Source organism: Ranitomeya imitator, chromosome 3, assembly GCF_032444005.1.
Source record: "Ranitomeya imitator isolate aRanImi1 chromosome 3, aRanImi1.pri, whole genome shotgun sequence".
Lineage (NCBI taxonomy): Eukaryota > Metazoa > Chordata > Amphibia > Anura > Dendrobatidae > Ranitomeya > Ranitomeya imitator.
In genome coordinates this window covers 125,639,050-125,658,063 of record NC_091284.1, presented here as the reverse complement: position 1 = coordinate 125,658,063, position 19,014 = coordinate 125,639,050, and positions in this window count along the sequence as shown.

The window sequence follows — 19,014 nt, the reverse complement described above, 5'->3', positions numbered from 1 at the left end:
ATATAGCTTAAAGGGGTTGTTCACTACTAGGACAACCCCTTCTTGATTTAAAAGTTTGGCTCTGATAAAATAAAAAAGGCTATACTCATTTTCAGAGCCGTCACCGTTCCAGCGGTGTCAGCATTCGCGTTCCTTGGCCTCTGGTGCAGTTGTTTTCACAAGTGAGCCCGGCGCCCAATCGATGCGGGCATAGCTGTCTCCACTTTCTTACGAATTGAACATGAAGTCTAGGCTGCAGCTGTTCCCTCACTTCCTCTTCATGTTCAATTTATACGAAGGCAGAGACTGTGATGCCAGCGCTGATTGGGGGCCCGAGTCACGTGTCATAACAAACCACATGAGAGCCCCAGGTAGCCGAATGCCGACACCACTTGAACGGCGAAGGCACGAGAGGTGACTATAAGCTTTTTGATTTTTATCAAAATTAGATAAAAAAATATCAAAAAGGGGGTGTCCTAGTAGTGGACAACTTCTTTAATAGACCATTTACATTGCCTGATTATCAGGAACTAGCATCCATAGAATTGCTTGTTTCATGATAAAGTTGCAGACTAAATAGGCTGGCGATCACCCAATGAACCAGCAAACTGCTCATTTGTAAAGTCAATCGATCTTTTGTGCTGCACAAAGAATCATCCTTCTTGGCAGCACATCATCCTGTGTAAAGAAGACATGTGCTGCCAAGAATAAATAGAAACCTATGCACACTGAATGATGTTACAGATTTATTACAGCTCATTCAGTGTGCATCATTAACCCCTTTACAACATTTGACATAAGTTTACTTCATGATTGAGAAGGGGTTCCCGCAAAATGGCGTAAACTTACATCATGGCGATCATGAGTGCACATGAGCGGTACTGCACGATCGCCGCCGGGAGTTAGGCTTAAAGGGATTCTGTCACCTGAATTTGGAGGGAACAATCTTCAGCCATAAGGGCGGGGTTTTCGGGTGTTTGATTCACCCTTTCCTTACCCTCCGGCTGCATGCTGGCTGCAATATTGGATTGAAGTTCATTCTCTGTCCTCCATAGTACACGCCTGCGCTGTGCAAGATTGCCTTGTGCAGGCATGTACTACGAAGGACAGAGAATGAACTTCAATCCAATATTGCAGCCAGCATGCAGCCAGCGGGTAAGGAAAGGGTGAATCAAACACCCGAAAACCCCGCCCCTATGGCTGAAGATTGTTCCCTCCAAATTCAGGTGACAGAGTCCCTTTAACTGAATCCCAAGCCCAATAGAAGCTTCAACTCAATCTACAAAAAAAGCAAGTCCACACTCAGGTTCATTATCTGCCAATGGAAATCCAGGGGGCTTCCATGTTACTGTGAGCACAAAGTCTCTGGAAAAGCAAAATGGCTCCTCGTCTCCCAAAAGAAATCTAGCGAATTCTGCACTCCTAAGTCCAAATGCCCCCTTCCTTTCTGAGCCCCAGTGTGCCTAAACCACATATAGCATTTACATGTTTTGGTATTTCTGTAGCAATGAGAGCCTGCTTAATTTACAGGTACATGCCTCCAGGAGCATGAGCTGGGCATAATTTACTGGGTACTACGACGTACGGGCACTACAATGGCAGATTTGCAATTTTCACTAAGGGTACCGTCACACTATAACATTTTGATCGCTACGACGGTACGATTCGTGACGTTCCAGCGATATCGTTACGATATCGCTGTGTCTGACACGCAGCAGCGATCAGGGATCCTGCTGAGAATCGTACGTCGTAGCAGATCGTATGGAACTTTCTTTCATCGCTGGATCTCCCGCTGTCATCGCTAGATCGGTGTGTGTGACACCGATCTAGCGATCTAGCGATGCGATCCAGCGATGCGTTCGCTTGTAACCAGGGTAAACATCGGGTAACTAAGCGCAGGACCGCGCTTAGTTACCCGATGTTTACCCTGGTTACAAGCGTTAAACTAAAAAAAAACAAACAGTACATACTTACATTCTGGTGTCCGTCAGGTCCCTTGCCGTCTGCTTCCCGCACTGTGACTGCCGGCCGTAAAGTGAAAGCAGAGCACAGCGGCTGTGCTTTCACTTTCACTTTACGGCCGGCAGTCACTGAGTGCGGGAAGCAGACTGCAAGGGACCTGACGGACACCAGATGTAAGTATGTGCTGTTTTTTTTTTTTTTAGTTTAACGCTTGTAACCAGGGTAAACATCGGGTAACTAAGCGCGGTCCTGCGCTTAGTTACCCGATGTTTACCCTGGTTACCCAGGGACCTCGGCATCTTGGTCGCTGGAGAGCGGTCTGTGTGACAGCTCCCCAGCGACCACACTACGATTTACCTACGATCACGGCCAGGTCATATCGCTGGTCGTGATCGTAGGTAAATCGTATAGTGTGACGGTACCCTTAGCAACATCCACTTCTGGTTGTACATGGAAAACCCCCATGGAGTCAATATCATCACTACACCTGTATATAAATTCCTATAGATGGGTAATTTTCAAAATGGGGTCACTTGAGGGGGAATTCTGCCCTTCTGGAATGTAGGGTCTCTGTATATGGAGTTCACAATCTATTGTATGATAATTTGTTCTCCAAGAGTCAAATAGCGCTCTGTCCCTCCTGAGTCTCGCCATGTCGCTAAGCAGCACTATACGGACACATATGGGGTATTTCTATATTTAGCAGAAATTGTGTGACAAAATTTGGTGCCATTTTACCCATTTCCTTGCATGAAAATGTAAAATCTGGGGCTAAAACAACATTTTTGTGGTAAAAACGTTATTTTTTCTTCACTGCTCAAGGATATAAAATTTTGTGACACACCTGTAGTGTCAATATGATCACTGCACCCCTAGATGAATTCATTGAGAGAGGTAGTTAATGAAATGGTGTCACTTATGGGGGTTCTGCTGTCCTGGTACCTCAAGGGCTCTTTCAGTGGGTCATGGCACCCACAAATCATAACAGCAAAATCTGCATCACAATTTGGCGCTCCTTCCTTTCTGAGCTTTGCACTGTGCCTGAAAAGTATTTACCAATTACATGTAGGGTATTGGCGCAGGAGAAATTGCATACAACTGTATGGTCCATTTTTTCCTATTAGCCCTAATAAAAATAAAAAATTTGGATTTAAAACAACATTTGTGACGGAGTGATGGCCAGTCAGGTAACGGCACAATACACGTACAATGGGGATGGTATAGGAGAGAGGAAGGCCCTACCCATAGGAAATGGTCACCACCTGAGCTCAAACCTGAGCTTGACCCTGCACTCCCCTAACGCTCTATGTGGATCCTCCCCCCCTCACCGCCATCAGGATACCTCGTCCCTAACTGCCACCTAACTCTGCCCTAGCTAGTGCACTGTCCGGTGACAGGCACTAGCCGCACCACTGAAAATAATAAACACAGGGGGGAAGTGACAGACACCAAAGGGACAAGGTAACAAAAATTTCACACTTACCTATCTCTGCTGCAAAGCACCGCTCAGCAGAAGAAAGGCACCAGATCAACGAACTCAGCAGAAGTACCACTGCACCCAGAGAGCTCCTAACTCCAGCTTGGTCACTGCAGATTGCTCTAACATGGATAGTCAGCTGATGCATCAGGTGACCTTTTAAAGGATGGTGGGAGTGGTGGTCACCGCCCACATCAGCTGACCCAGCAGCAATACAATTACACCAGCTTGCCAGCGGGGAAAAACTGACATCAACGCTCGATAGTCCAAAAGGACAAATGGTTTAACTCCATGGAACCAGATCTACAACAAATCCAAAAATGGATCGTGACAACATTTTAGTGGTAAAAATGTAATTATTCTTTCTTCATCATCCAATGGCATATAATTCTGCCACGCACATGTGTTGTCGACATGCTCACTGCAAACCTAGATAAATTCATCGGGGTCTGTAGTTTGTGAAATGGGGTCATTTATGGGGGGTTCAGCTATTCTGGAAGCTCAGGGGCTCTGTCAATGTGACATGGCACCCTCAAACTATTCCAGCAAAATCTGAACTCCAATATGGTTTTTCTTCACGTCTGAGCTTTGATCTGTGCCTAAAAAGTAGTTTTTGGCCACATATGGGGTACTCAGGAGAAATTGCATAACAAATTGTACAGTTCATTTTCTCCTATTAGTCTTTTTGAAAATTTAAAACTTGGGGCCAAAGCAACATTTTAATGGAAAAAAATGGTAATTTTCCATTTATTCAGCTCAATGTTATACAATTCTGTGAAGCACGTAAGGGTTAAAAATGCTCACTACACCCCTACATTAATTCCTCAAGAGGTGTAGTTTGCAAAATGGGGTCACTTGTGGGGGTTTCTACTGTTTTCGCATGGCAAGGGCTCTTCAAATGTGACATGGCATCCGCAATTTACTCCAGCTAAAATTGCACTCTAGAATTAAATTGGCGCTCATTCCCTTCTGAGCCCTGCCGTGTGCCCAAACAGTTTTAAACCACATATGGGTTATCTATGTGTCTAGGAGAATTCGCACAAGGAATTTTAGTTTTCTTCTATTAATTTCTGTTAAATTTAGTAAAAAAAATATCCAGCTAAATTTACCACTGACAAAGTACAATGTGTCACAAAAAACAATCTCAGAATTACTGGGAAATGTTGAAGCGCTCCAGAGATATTACCACATAAAGTGACACTGGTCAGAATAGTAAAATTTGGCCTATCGGGAAGGTTACAGGCTCAGGGGGGAATTAGTTAAGTGCTGACTGCCTGTTTGAACAGGCTAATAAATGACTGTTGATCAGTGAATATTTATCGATCGGCGGTCATTTAATTCCATTAGTCCAAAATGCATTAAATTTATTTGGCGTGCTCCTTTCAATACATTTGAGCAGATCCTTCCAATTACCGTATGTCCTTTCTTAGATTGGTGCCATAAACAGCAGTTTAAGTAAATGTGGACCCATATGTTTTACAAGGCTGATCACACTGATCCTTTTTTAATGGATCCAGAATTAATTTGATGAATCTGTTTTCGATTGAGGCAGTCAAGTGTTTGTAGAAAATTGCAGCGGGCTATTCTATTCTTGTCAGGTGAAAAGGAAACTTATAAAAACAAGCTCGAATGCCGATAAAATCTGAGACATGTGCCTCTCTCACATATGGTACATACAGCTCCAAATATCTATATATCCTACATACAGTTATTTAATCCACCAGGAAAAGTAACAAGATTTCATACAGCAGATATCGTATTAAGGAGTGACAGCTGAGTGCACACAATAGGGAGTCACGTCCAGCTCGCAATTTCCACACAATGTCCTGAATGTTTAATTACCTCTATAACAGTGACAGGTCTATGATGCAAATATCTATAAATGTATGTCTTGGCTCAGTAAAAGAATGTATACTGAACATGAGAGATGTCACGTCTTTATTAGAAAATATCTAATGTTTTCCCGCTACACAATAGAGCACTGATCAAGTTCCAAAAACGTGCAGCAAGCGACTGGCTATTCCCATATCCTAATGTATGATTAATTGCTGAGATGCAAAAAAAAAATCAACCAAACATCAATTCCTAGTGAAATAATGGTATAACCAGACAGCACTTGATTTAACATGTCAAATTATAGCTATGTTCCTGGCGAATTAATTGTAATATGTATTTGGGTTAAAGTATACATAAAATTCATTATTATTTAAGTCGATCCTGAATTTTCTGCTAATAAATGTAGAAATCTCCTGATAATTAAAGGGAACCTGACAGTGGATAAAGGCTGCCTGAGCCTGATGTAGTGTGTATCAGACGCTGGCAGGTATGTTTGACTCTCAAACACTGCAGTGTTTCAATGAAAAGCCTCCTGTCAGAGCTGCCGGGGCCCGAGCTGCACGGGAGACTAGTCAGTCAGGTGGGTCCCTGGTGGCTTCTCCCTGGCCGCTACCACCGACTCACAGGTCTCTCTATATTGTACTTTCGCAGGGAGAGACCTCTCACTCAAGGCAAGTGGGCAGAGAAACCGCTGGGGTCCCGCCTCTCTGACAAGTGTCCTTTGCGGCTTCATCCCTGGAAGCCTTTAAAGCACTATAGCATGCAAGCATGAAATATGACAATTTAATTGCATTACTGCACTAGAAAATATGAAAAATAGAGAATACTTAGTGCATAAACTGACCAATTCATGTGTTCCCGGCAGCTACGATAAGGCGACTCTACTTGCGTTGGAACTGCCAGTTAGTCTTTTGATATATGTATGCATTAGCTCTCTGACTGAACACTCCACCCCTCTGCTTCAGGCAGTTTTACTTACAGCAGGATCCCACCTTTCCATAGAGATGTAGATTTTAGTCTAAGAGAGGATTCACATTAGGCAGGTCCTGGCAACGAGAGTCGCCTTATCATGGCTGCCATGTACACATGAATTGGCCAATTTATGTGCTAAGTATTCTCCATTTTTCATATTTTCTAGTGCAGTAATGCAATTCAATTCATATTTCATGTTTGCATGCTATAGCGCTACAGAGTGCTACTTTATTTGTTTGGTTGTATATGGAGATGGTAACTCTTACTAAGCACCTTTTCATACCTGATTTCTGCTTGGAAGTGACAGTCGTTCTTTTGATATTTCTTGATATCACACAGATCCTGTCAGGACTCTGTAGGTGGAGATAGGGTGGACCCCATCCCACCTGCTCTATGGAGGTCCACTAAAACTAGCTCATGACATTGGTTCCTAATAACCCTCTTAGCACTTAGTGTGCTGGAGGCAAAAACCCTATGGTTTTACATCACTGACCGCAGTATGCGCAGTGACATGTATCTCCCTTCACATACTATCCCAGTGACTCTGTCACACCCTGTACAGCACTGCAGAAAATGGTGACGTTTTGTAAGCAACTGGAAGAATTTTTTATTTTTATTTTATAAAGATTAAAAAAATCTTACCTTTTTATTGATTTGTCAGAAGACAATCCTGGCGATTTTTTTACTGCTCGAGGCAATAGCCTTCCTTAGGCGTCCCTCAAGACAGTGAGGGGGCAGTACAATTGTTTCACATTGATTGATAGACAGAGTGGGTTGACAGTGAATGAAAAGCCTTACATACATGGCCAGAATTATACATGGCCAAACCGATACCTATCGGAGCCAATATGGCTGACAGGAAGCAACTTGTCAAAAAATAGCGGAAATCAGGAGCATGTGAGCTTACAAGCGAAATCCTGACCATGAGGATATAGAAGCAAAGTTAAGTTTGAATTTTTGGCCGGCGCTACACTTTAACCCTTACAAAATATTGAAACTGTAGAAACTACTCAACACTGTTTTCTTAAGCAAATATCTATAAGGATTTCATGCTGCCAACTCCATGGTTCAGTAGTTTCTGACAATGAGCACAGGAAAAGTTTAAGAATGTATTTTTCCTGAAAGAAAAAAAGAAAACCTAATTTTGATTTCTTGGAAAAATATTTGACAAAAAGACCACTGTACCAATTAAATAGAACATTTTAAGTAATAGCCTCCTGTGCTACAGTTCACCTAAAATATAGAGCCGTTATCATGTTCTGTACACTACAACGTGTCATGTATTGCCTGTGGGTCCAGCTTGAATCTACTAAAAAAAAACCTGTTCCTGATACTGTGACCTTCACTATTTTTGAGAATAAAGGTTTTAATGCTCTAAAATGACTAGTAGTGCTTATTTTGGCAAATTTGAAGCACTTGTTTTTGAAGTTGGGTGTTACAGCAAGACAAGGAAAAATGTACAACAGCACAAGTGCAGATCCACTTCATATTGCTTGAAAAGAAATAAACTTACAATTTTGAAGAAGGCTAAAACAAAGTTTAGAACAGCTGCTTCAAACTGTTTATATATACTGAAATTTCCTTCTTTTCTGTAGCTTGTTACACTGTGTAGACTAGGACAGATTAACTGAGTCATCTCATTATCGCTAAATTGTGGGTGATTTAACCCCTTAGTGACAGAGCCAATTTGGTACTTAATGACCGAGCCAATTTTTACAATTCTGACCACTGTCACTTTATGAGGTTATAACTCTGGAACGCTTCAACGGATCCCGCTGATCTGAGATGGTTTTTTCGTGACATATTGTACTTCATGTTAGTGGTAACATTTCTTCGATAGTACTTGCGATTATTTATGAAAAAAACGGAAATATGGCGAAAATTTTTAAAATTTTGCAATTTTCAAACTTTGTATTTTTATGCCCTTAAATCAGAGAGATATGTCACGTAAAATAGTTAATAAATAACATTTCCCACATGTCTACTTTACATCAGCACAATTTTGGAAACAAAATTTTTTTTTGTTAGCGAGTTATAAGGGTTAAAAGTTGACCAGCAATTTCTCATTTTTACAACACCATTTTTTTTTTTAGAGACCACATCACATTTGAAGTCATTTTGAGGGGTCTATATGATAGAAAATAACAAAGTGTGACACCATTCTAAAAACTACACCCCTCAAGGTTCTCAAAACCACATTCAAGAAGTTTATAACCTTTTATGTGCTTCACAGGAACTGAAACAATGTGGAAGGAAAAAATGAACATTTAACTTTTTTTTGCAAACATTTTAATTCAGAACCATTTTTTTATTTTCACAAGTGTAAAAACAGAAATGTAACCATAAATTTTGTTATGCAATTTCTCCTGAATACGCCCATACCCCATATGTGGGGGTAAACCACTTTTTGGGTGCACCGCAGAACTTGGAAGTGAAGGAGCGCCGTTTGACTTTTTCAATGCAGAATTGGCTGGAATTGAGTTCAGACGCCATGTCACGTTTAGAGAGCCCCTGATGTGCCTAAACAGTGGAAACCCCCCACAAGTGACCCCATTTTGGAAACTAGACCCCTTAAGGAACTTATCTAGATGTGTGGTGAGCACTTTGAACCCCCAAGAGCTTCACAGAAGTTTATAATATAGAGCTGTGAAAATAAAAAATCGCATTTGTTTACACAAAAATGATCTTTTCACCCACAAATTCTTATTTTCACAAGGGTAACAGGAGAAATTTGACCACAAAAGTTGTTGTGCGATTTCTCCTGAATACGTCGATACCCCATATGTGAGGGTAAACCACTGTTTAGGCGCACCACAGAGCTTGGAAGTGAAGGAGCGCCGTTTTACTTTTTCAATGTAGAATTGGCAGGAATTGAGATTGGACGCCATGTCGCGTTTGGAGAGCCCCTGATGTGCCTAAACAGTGGAAACCCCACACAAGTGACTCCATTTTGGAAACTAGACCCCTTAAGGAACTTATTTAGATGTGTGGTGAGCACTTTAAACCCCCAGGTGCTTCACAGAAGTTTATAACGTAAAGCCGTGAAAATAAAAAAATCGCATTTTTTCTACAAAAATGATCTTTTTGCCCCCAAATTTTTATTTTCACAAGGGTAACAGGAGAAATTAGACCACAAAAGTTGTTGTGCAATTTCTCCTGAGTATGTCAATACCCCATATGTGGGGGTAAACCACTGTTTGGGCGCACCGCAGAGCTTGGAAGAGAAGGAGTGCCGTTTTACTTTTTCAATGTAGAATTGGCTGGAATTGAGATCGGACGCCATGTCGCGTTTGGAAAGCCCCTGATGTGCCTGAACAGTAGAAACTCCCCACAAGTGACCCCATTTTGTAAACTAGACACCCCATGGAACTTATCTAGATGTGTGGTGAGAACTTTGAATGCCCAAGTGCTTCACAGAAGTTTAGAATGCAGAGTCGTGAAAATAAAAAATATTTTTTTTCCCACAAAAAAGATTTTTTTAGTCCCCAAGTTTTTATTTTCACAAGGGTAACAAGAGAAATCGGACCCCAAAAGTTGTTGTCCAATTTGTCCTGAGTATGCTGGTACCCCATATGTGGGGGTAAACCACTGTTTGGGCGCACGGCAGAGCTCGGAAGGAAGGAGCGCCGTTTTGGAATGCAGACTTTGATAGAATGGTCTGCTGGCGTTATGTTGCGTTTGCAGAGCCCCTGATGTACCTAAACAGTAGAAACCCTCCACAAGTGACCCCACTTTGGAAACTAGACCCCCCAAGGAACTTATCTAGATGTGTGGTGATAACTTTGAATGCCAAAGTGCTTCACAGAAGTTTAGAATGCAGAGTCGTGAAAATAAAAAATATTTTTTTTCCACAAAAAAGATATTGTAGCCCCCAAGTTTTTATTTTCACAAGGGTAACAGGAGAAATTGGACCCCAAAAGTTGTTGTCCAATTTATCCCGAGTACGCTGATGCCCCATATGTGGGGGTAACCCACTGTTTGGGCGCACGGCAGAGCTCAGAAGGGAGGGAGCACCATTTGACTTTTTGAGCGCAAAATTGGCTGTCGTGTTTGGAGACCCCCTGATGTACCTAAACAGTGGAAACCCCCCAATTCTAGCTCCAACCCTAACCCCAACACACCCCTAACCCTAATCCCAACCCGATCCATAATCCTAATCACTAACCCTAACGATAATAACAACCCTTACCCCAAAACAACCCTAATGCCACCCTAACCATAACCTTAATCAAAACCCTAAATCCAACACACCCCTAATCCTAATCTCAACCCTAACCTCAAACCTAACCCTAATCCCAATACACCCCTAATCACAACCCTAACCTTAACCCTAATCCCAAACCTAACCCTAATCCCAAGCGTAACCCTAATGCCAACCCTAACCCTAATCCAAACCCTAACCCTAATCCCAACTCTAACCCTAACTTTAGCCCCAACCCTAGCCCAAACTTTAGCCCTAACTTTAGCCCCAACCCTAACCCTAGCCCTAAGGCTACTTTCACACTTGCGTTGTTTGGCATCCGTCGCAATCCGTCACTTTGGACAAAAAACGGATCCTGCAAAAGTGCCCACAGGATGCGTTTTTTGCCCATAGACTTGTATTGCCGACGGATCATGATGGATGGCCACACGTCGCGTCCATCGTGCACTGGATCAGTTGTGTTTTGGCGGACCGTCGGCACAAAAAAGTTCAATGTAACGTTTTTTGTACATCACGTCCGCCATTTCTGACCACGCATGCGTGGCCGTAACTCCGCCCCTCCTCCCCAGGACATAGATTGGGCAGCGGATGCATTGAAAAACTACATCCGCTGCCCACGTTGTGCACAATTTTCACAACGTGCGTCGGTATGTCGGGTCGACGCATTGCGACGGCCCCGTACCGACGTAACTGTGAAAGAAGCCTAACCCTAAATTTAGCCCCAACCCTAACCCTAAATTTAGCCCCAACCCTAACCCTAAATTTAGCCCCAACCCTGACCCTAAATTTAGCCCCAACCCTAACCCTAAATTTAGCCCCAACCCTAACCCTAGCCCTAACCCAGGCCCAGCGTTTGGCACAGGCAGACCAGGCAGATGCCTGGGGCCCCCACCTAGAAAGGGGGCCCCCTACCTCTGTAGCCCCTGTATGAAGTGCCCAGAGGGTGTACAGCAGTGGCGTCTCTCCCAAACCCCCCTTGAGACCCCTCAGTGCTGTGATTTACTCATGTGCTCTCAGAGCTCTGTGCTGTTTGCTGTAGGATCAGGTTTCACAGTCACATATGGCAGCCATGGGCTCTGACCACAGTCACTGCTTGTAATCTGAAAGTGAGACCTGCTGTCACTACAGTCTGGATGACACAAGGCAGGAATATTGTCTGCTGAATCAGGGTATTTATTATATAGAAATAAATGAATTCCCATGTGAAATAATAAGGGTAAACCATACACATATAGTACAGGTGTGCATAGGAATCAGCGTTTTGGGTGCATTTTTTTTTTTTTGCAGCCAAAGCCTGCTCTCTTGGCAGTAAAAACACTGCTTTCAAAACACCCATTTTTTAGGGTATGTGCAGAGGATCCGGAAATGACAGCACCTTGGACGCAGCGGACACGTGCTGCGTCCAAAGTGCTGCCATCTTTTGAACACAGGTGATTCCGCGTGTGTTCATTGATCTGTGCAGAATCACCGCGTCCTATACATTGCACGGGTGAGATTTCTCTTGTGGAGACTTGCGTCTACGCCAGATAAATTGGCATGCTGGGGTCTGGACAGACGGGCCGCATGTCCGTCTCCACAGGTGAGGTGCGGGTGTCAGTGCACGCATAGTAGAGATGGAATTTCTTGAAATCCCATCCACTATACTGTAACATCTGGCCGCTGCGGGTTGGACCCTGCACAAGTACACAGCAGCCGATCCGCAGTGTTTACTGATTGTGGGCACACACCCTTAGAGCTTTTGCTGTTTGTTTTTTTTACAGTATGCATTTTGTCTACAGTACATGTTTAATAAAGTTAGTGTTATTCACAAAAAACGCAGCAAAAAACAACATTGCAACATTTGCAGCATGTTTTAAACTTTTTCATTGCTTTCTACGGGTGAAACAAGTAGGTTTTGGCTACTGAAAAAAATGCTGCATGTGAACATAGTCTTAGTCTGAAACGCTATGTCTATCTGTTGTGTTACATAGGACTGCAGGTGGCATCTACTACATTATCTGTTCTCAGAGAGTTAGCACTGTTTTATCTGAAGAGTTAAAAAAAAATTAAGAGGGGGTTGGGGGCAACTCTTTGTCTTGGGCCCCCAATCTTTTCTGACCCTAGCAACGCCCCTGCGTACAGCTAATAGTGGCAGACCCGTTGGCCGATATAAGGCCCCTAAATATGGGGGCCACAGTGCAATGTTATCATTTGGGGCCCCCACTTTAAATTTTTGCCTAGGGCCCCACTTTGTCTAAAACCGGCCCTGCCCTAACCCTAGCCCTAACCCTAACCCTAACCCTAGCCCTAACCCTAGCCCTAACCCTAACCCTAACCCTAGCCCTAATTTTAGCCCCAACTGCTCTTCTCCTGCCGGCCGGCAGATGGCGATAGATGGCGGGCCCACTGCGCATGTGCTCGCCATTTTCTTTTCCCCGGCGGCCAGGAGGAGCAGCAGGAGGACACAGGGACATCGGTGAGTATAATAGGGTCCCCGAATCCCCCTATTTCTCTGTCCTCTGATGTGCGATCACATCAGAGGACAGAGAATTACACATTACTTTTTTTTTGTTTTGCGGTCGCCGGTAAACAGTTAAACCCCCGGCAGCCGAGACCCCAAAGATTCTCCCGGTGCCGGCCGGCAGGCGCACTGGGCATGCGCCCGCCATTTTTTTGCCGGAAAAAGATGGCGGCGCCCATCGGGAGCCACGAGGAGCATCGGGGGAGACAGGTAAGTATTGGGGGGCTACCTGGGACCCCATTTCTCTGTCCTCTGATGTGCGATCACATCGGAGGACAGAGAAATTAAACAGAAATCGCGTTTTTTTTTTTGCGATCGCCGGTAAACGGTTAATTACCGGCGATCGCAAAAGCGGGGTCGGTAAAAACCGACCCAAATCATGTTGTCTGGGGTCTCGGCTACCCCCGGCAGCCGAGACCCTGGAGAAAATTCAACTCTGGGGGGTGCTATTTACTTTTTCCACAGCACCGTTAATTAACGGCGCTGTGGTTTAAGTACCCTTAGCGGCCGCTGTTAAAAGGCGTATCGGCGGTCGTTAAGGGGTTAAAATACCTCTCCAGCATTTTTGTTTATTTCAGCACTGGAGTGATGCTACTAATGTAAGTTCCCAGCCACTAACTTCAGCTCTTCCCTGTGCCACCATGGTCCCATGCCGCCATCTTGTGACCGCATCTTCTGACTGATCGGAAGTCAGAGGTAACGGTCACAAGCCCTCAATTGTAAGTTTATGAGCTCTTTGTTCCGGCTGTTATAGACTTTCATTGAGTTGTGACTTCCAGATTCCAAGCAAAAGAGGGCCAGAGTGACGTTGATACAATTACAAATGAAGGCGGCGGCAGGTAAATGTGATACTAGATGCAAGGAACTTAGATTAGTGGAGGCACGTCAACTGGCGAATTGAAAAAAAGTGCTGGAGAGGTCATTTTACCGTTTTGCACCAGAGCTTGTTTCCACCTTCCTGAGAAGGCCAATTTATTTCATTTCTGACCAGTGTCACTTTATGTGGTAAAAACTCTGGAACGCTTCAACGTATCCCAGTGATTCTGAGAATGTTTTTTTCGTGATATGTTAGTGGTAAATTTAAGTCAATGCATTTTACGTTTATTTGTGAAAATATTGTAATTTTGGTGAAAATGTTGCAATTTTCAAAATGTTTATTTTTACGCCCTTAAACCAGATAGTTTTATCACACAAAAATAGTTAATAAATAATATTGACCACATGCTACTTTACATCGCTTCATTTTTTAACCCCTTCCCGACCCATGACGCCACGTAGGCGTCATGAAAGTCGGTGCCAATCCGACCCATGACGCCTATGTGGCGTCATGGAAAGATCGCGTCCCTGCAGATCGGGTGAAAGGGTTAACTCCCATTTCACCCGATCTGCAGGGACAGGGGGAGTGGTAGTTTAGCCCGGGGGGGTGGCTTCACCCCCTCGTGGCTACGATCGCTCTGATTGGCTGTTGAAAGTGAAACTGCCAATCAGAGCGATTTGTAATATTTCACCTATTATAACGGGTGAAATATTACAATCCAGCCATGGCCGATGCTGAAATATCATCGGCCATGGCTGGAAATACTAATGTGCCCCCACCCCACCGATCGCCCCCCCAGCCCCCCGATCTGGCCGGTACACTGCTCCGGCTTCCCTCCGTCCAGTGCTCCGCTCCCCCCCGTGCTCTTGTCCGCTCCCCCCGTGCTCCAATCACCCCCCCGTGCTCCAATCACCCCCCCTGCACTCCGATCCACCCCCCTCCGTGCTCCGTTACACCCCCCGTGCTCCGTTCCAGCCCCCCCGTGCTCAGTTCCACGCCCCCGTGCTTCGTTCCACCCCTCCCGCGCTCCGATTCCCCCCCCCGTGCTCCGATCCCCCCCCACCCCATCATACTTACCGATCCAGCCGGGGTCCCGTCCGTCTTCTCCCTGGGCGCCGCCATCTTCCAAAATGGCGGGCGCATGCGCAGTGCGCCCGCCGAATCTGCCGGCCGGCAGATTCGTTCCACAGTGCATTTTGATCACTGAGATATAATCTATCTCAGTGATCAAAATAAAAAAAATAATAAATGACCCCCCCCCCTTTGTCACCCCCATAGGTAGGGACAATAAAAAAATAAAGAAATTTTTTTTCCACTAATGTTAGGGTTAGGGGTAGGGTTAGGGGTAGGGTTAGGGTTAGGGGTAGGGTTAGGGATAGGGTTAGGGGTAGGGTTAGGGGTAGGGTTAGGGTAAGGGGTAGGGTTAGGGATAGGGTTGGGGTTAGGGGTAGGGTTAGGGGTAGGGTTAGGGGTAGGGTTAGGGGTAGGGGTAGGGTTAGGGGTAGGGTTAGGGGTAGGGTTAGGGTTAGGGTTTCGGTATGTGCACACGTATTCTGGTCCTCTGCGGATTTTTCCGCTGCGGATTTGATAAATCCGCAGTGCTAAACCGCTGCGGATTTATGGCGGATTTACCGCGTTTTTTTTCTGCGCATTTCACTGCGGTTTTACAACTGCGATTTTCTATTGGAGCAGTTGTAAAACCGCTGCGGAATCCGCACAAAGAAGTGACATGCTGCGGAATGTAAACCGCTGCGTTTCCGTGCAGTTTTTCCGCAGCATGTGTACAGCGATTTTTGGTTCCCATAGGTTTACATTGAACTGTAAACTCATGGGAAACTGCTGCGGATCCGCAGCGTTTTCCGCAGCGTGTGCACATACCTTTAGAATTAGGCTATGTGCACACGGTGCGGATTTGGCTGCGGATTGGCCGCTGCGGATTCGTAGCAGTTTTCCATCAGGTTTACAGTACCATGTAAACATATGAAAAACCAAATCCGCTGTGCCCATGGTGTGGAAAATACCGCACGCAAACGCTGCGTTGTATTTTCCGCAGCATGTCTATTCTTTGTGCGGATTCCGCAGCGTTTTACACCTGTTCCTCAATAGGAATCCGCAGGTGAAATCCGCACAAAAAACACTGGAAATCCGTGGAAAATCCGCAGGTAAAACGCAGTGCCTTTTACCCGCGGATTTTTCAAAAATGGTGCGGAAATATCTCACACGAATCCGCAACGTGGGCACATAGCCTTAGGGTTAGGGTTGGAATTAGGGTTGTGATTAGGGTTGTGATTAGGGTTATGGCTACAGTTGGGATTAGGGTTAGGGGTGTGGGGGGGGGTTAGTGTTGGAGTTAGAATTGAGGGGTTACCACTGTTTAGGCACATCAGGGGTCTCCAAACGCAACATGGCGCCACCATTGATTCCAGCCAATCTCGTATTCAAAAAGTCAAATGGTGCTCCCTCACTTCCGAGCCCTGACGTGTGCCCAAACAGTGGTTTACCCCCACATATGGGGTACCAGCATACTCAGGACAAACTGCGCAACAATTACTGGGGTCCAATTTCTCCTGTTACCCTTGTGAATCTAAAAAAATGCTTGCTAAAACATTATTTTTGAGGAAAGAAAAATGATTTTTTATTTTCACGGCTCTGCGTTGTAAACGTCTGTGAAGCACTTGGGGGTTCAAAGTGTTCACCACATATCTAGATAAGTTCCTTGGGGGGTCTAGTTTCTAAAATGGGGTCACTTGTGGGGGTTTCTACTGTTTAGGCACACCAGGGGCTCTGCAAACGCAACGTGACACCCGCAGACCATTCCATCAAATTCTGCATTTCAAAAGTCACTACTTCCCTTCTGAGCCCCGACGTGTGCCCAAACAGTGGTTTACCCCCACTCATGGGGTATCAGCGTACTCAGGAGAAACTGGACAACAACTTTTGGGGTCCAATTTCTCCTGTAACCCTTGGGAAAATAAAAAATTCTGGGCTAAATTATTATTTTTGAGGAAAGAAAACGTATTTATTATTTTCACGGCTCTGCATTATAAACTTCTATGAAGCGCTTGGGGGTTCAAAGTGCTCACCACACATCTAGATAAGTTCCTTTCGGGGTCTAGTTTCCAAAATGGGGTCACTTGTGGGGGGTTTCTACTGTTAAGCCACATCAGGGGCTCTGCAAACGCAACGTGACGCCCACAGAGCATTCCATCAAAGTCTGCATTTCAAAACGTCACTACTTCACTTCCGAGCCCCGGCATGTGCCCAAACAGTGATTTACCCCCACATATGGGGTATCAGCGTACTCAGGAGAAACTGGACAACAACTTTTGGGGTCAAATTTCTCCTGTTACCTTTGGGAAAATAAAAAATTGCAGGCTAAAAGATCATTTTTGAGAAAATAATTTTTTTTTTTTATTTTCATGGCTCTGCGTTATAAACTTCTGTGAAGCACTTGGGGGTTCAAAGTCCTCACCACACATCTAGATTAGTTCCTTTGGGGGTCTAGTTTCCAAAATGGTGTCATTTCTGGGGGATCTCCAATGTTTAGGCACACAGGGGCTCTCCAAACGTGACATGGTGTCCGCTAATGATTGGAGCTAATTTTCCATTTAAAAAGCCAAATGGCGTGCCATCCCTTCCGAGCCCTGCCGTGCGCCCAAACAGTGGTTTACCCCCACATATGGGGTATCAGCGTACTCAGGACAAACTGGACAACAATATTTGGGGTCCAATTTCTCCTATTATCCTTGGCAAAATAGGAAATTCCAGGCTAAAAAATCATTTTTGAGGAAAGAAAAATTATTTTTTATTTTCATGGCTCTGCGTTATAAACTTCTGTGAAGCACCTGGGGGTTTAAAGTGCTCAATATGCATCTAGATAAGTTCCTTGGGGGGTCTAGTTTCCAAAATGGGGTCACTTGTGGGGGAGCTCCAATGTTTAGGCACACAGGGGCTCTCCAAACGCGACATGGTGTCCGCTAACGATTGGAGCTAATTTTCCATTCAAAAAGTCAAATGGCGCGCCTTCCCTTCCGAGCCCTGCCGTGTGCCCAAACAGTGGTTTACCCCCACATATGAGGTATCGACATACTCGGGAGAAATTGCCCAACAAATTTTATGATCCATTTTATCCTACTGCCCATGTGAAAATGAAAAAATTGAGGCGAAAAGAATTTTTTTGTGAAAAAAAAGTACTTTTTCATTTTTACAGATCAATTTGTGAAGCACCTGAGGGTTTAAAGTGCTCACTAGGCATCTAAATAAGTTCCTTGGGGGGTCTAGTTTCCAAAATGGGGTCACTTGTGGGGGAGCGCCAATGTTTAGGCACACAGGAGCTATCCAAACGCGACATGGTGTCCGCTAACGATGGAAATAATTTTTCATTCAAAAAGTCAAATGGCGCTCCTTCCCTTCCGAGCCTTACCATGTGCCCAAACAGTGGTTTACCCCCACATGTGAGGTATTGGTGTACTCAGGAGAAATTGCCCAACACATTTTAGGATCCATTTTATCCTGTTGCCCATGTGAAAATGAAAAAATTGAGGCTAAAAGAATTTTTTTGTGAAAAAAAAGTACTTTTTCATTTTTACGGATCAATTTGTGAAGCACCTGGGGGTTCAAAGTGCTCACTATGCATCTAGATAAGTTCCTTGGGGCGTCTAGTTTCCAAAATGGGGTCACTTGTGGGGGAGCTCCAATTTTTAGGCACACGGGGGCTCTCCAAACGTGACATGGTGTCCGCTAAAGAGTGGAGCCAATTTTTGATTCAAAAAGTCAAATGGCGCTCCTTCTCTTCCAAGCCCTGCCGTGCGCCCAAACAGTGGTTTACCCCCACATATGAGGTATCAGCGTACTCAGGACAAATTGCACAACAACTTTCGTGGTTCAGTTTCTCCTTTTACCATTGGGAAAATAAAAAAATTGTTGCTAAAAGATAACTTTTGTGACTAAAAAGTTAAATGTTCATTTTTTCCTTCCATGTTGCTTCTGCTGCTGTGAAGCACCTGAAGGGTTAATAAACTTCTTGAATGTGGTTTTGAGTACCTTGAGGGATGCAGTTTTTAGAATGGTGTCACTTTTGGGTATTTTCAGCCATATAGACCCCTCAAACTGACTTCAAATGTGAGGTGGTCCCTAAAAAAAATGGTTTTGTAAATTTCGTTGTAAAAATGACAAATCGCTGGTCAAATTTTAACCCTTATAACTTCCTAACAAAAAAAAATTTTGTTTCCAAAACTGTGCTGATGTAAAGTAAACATGTGGGAAATGTT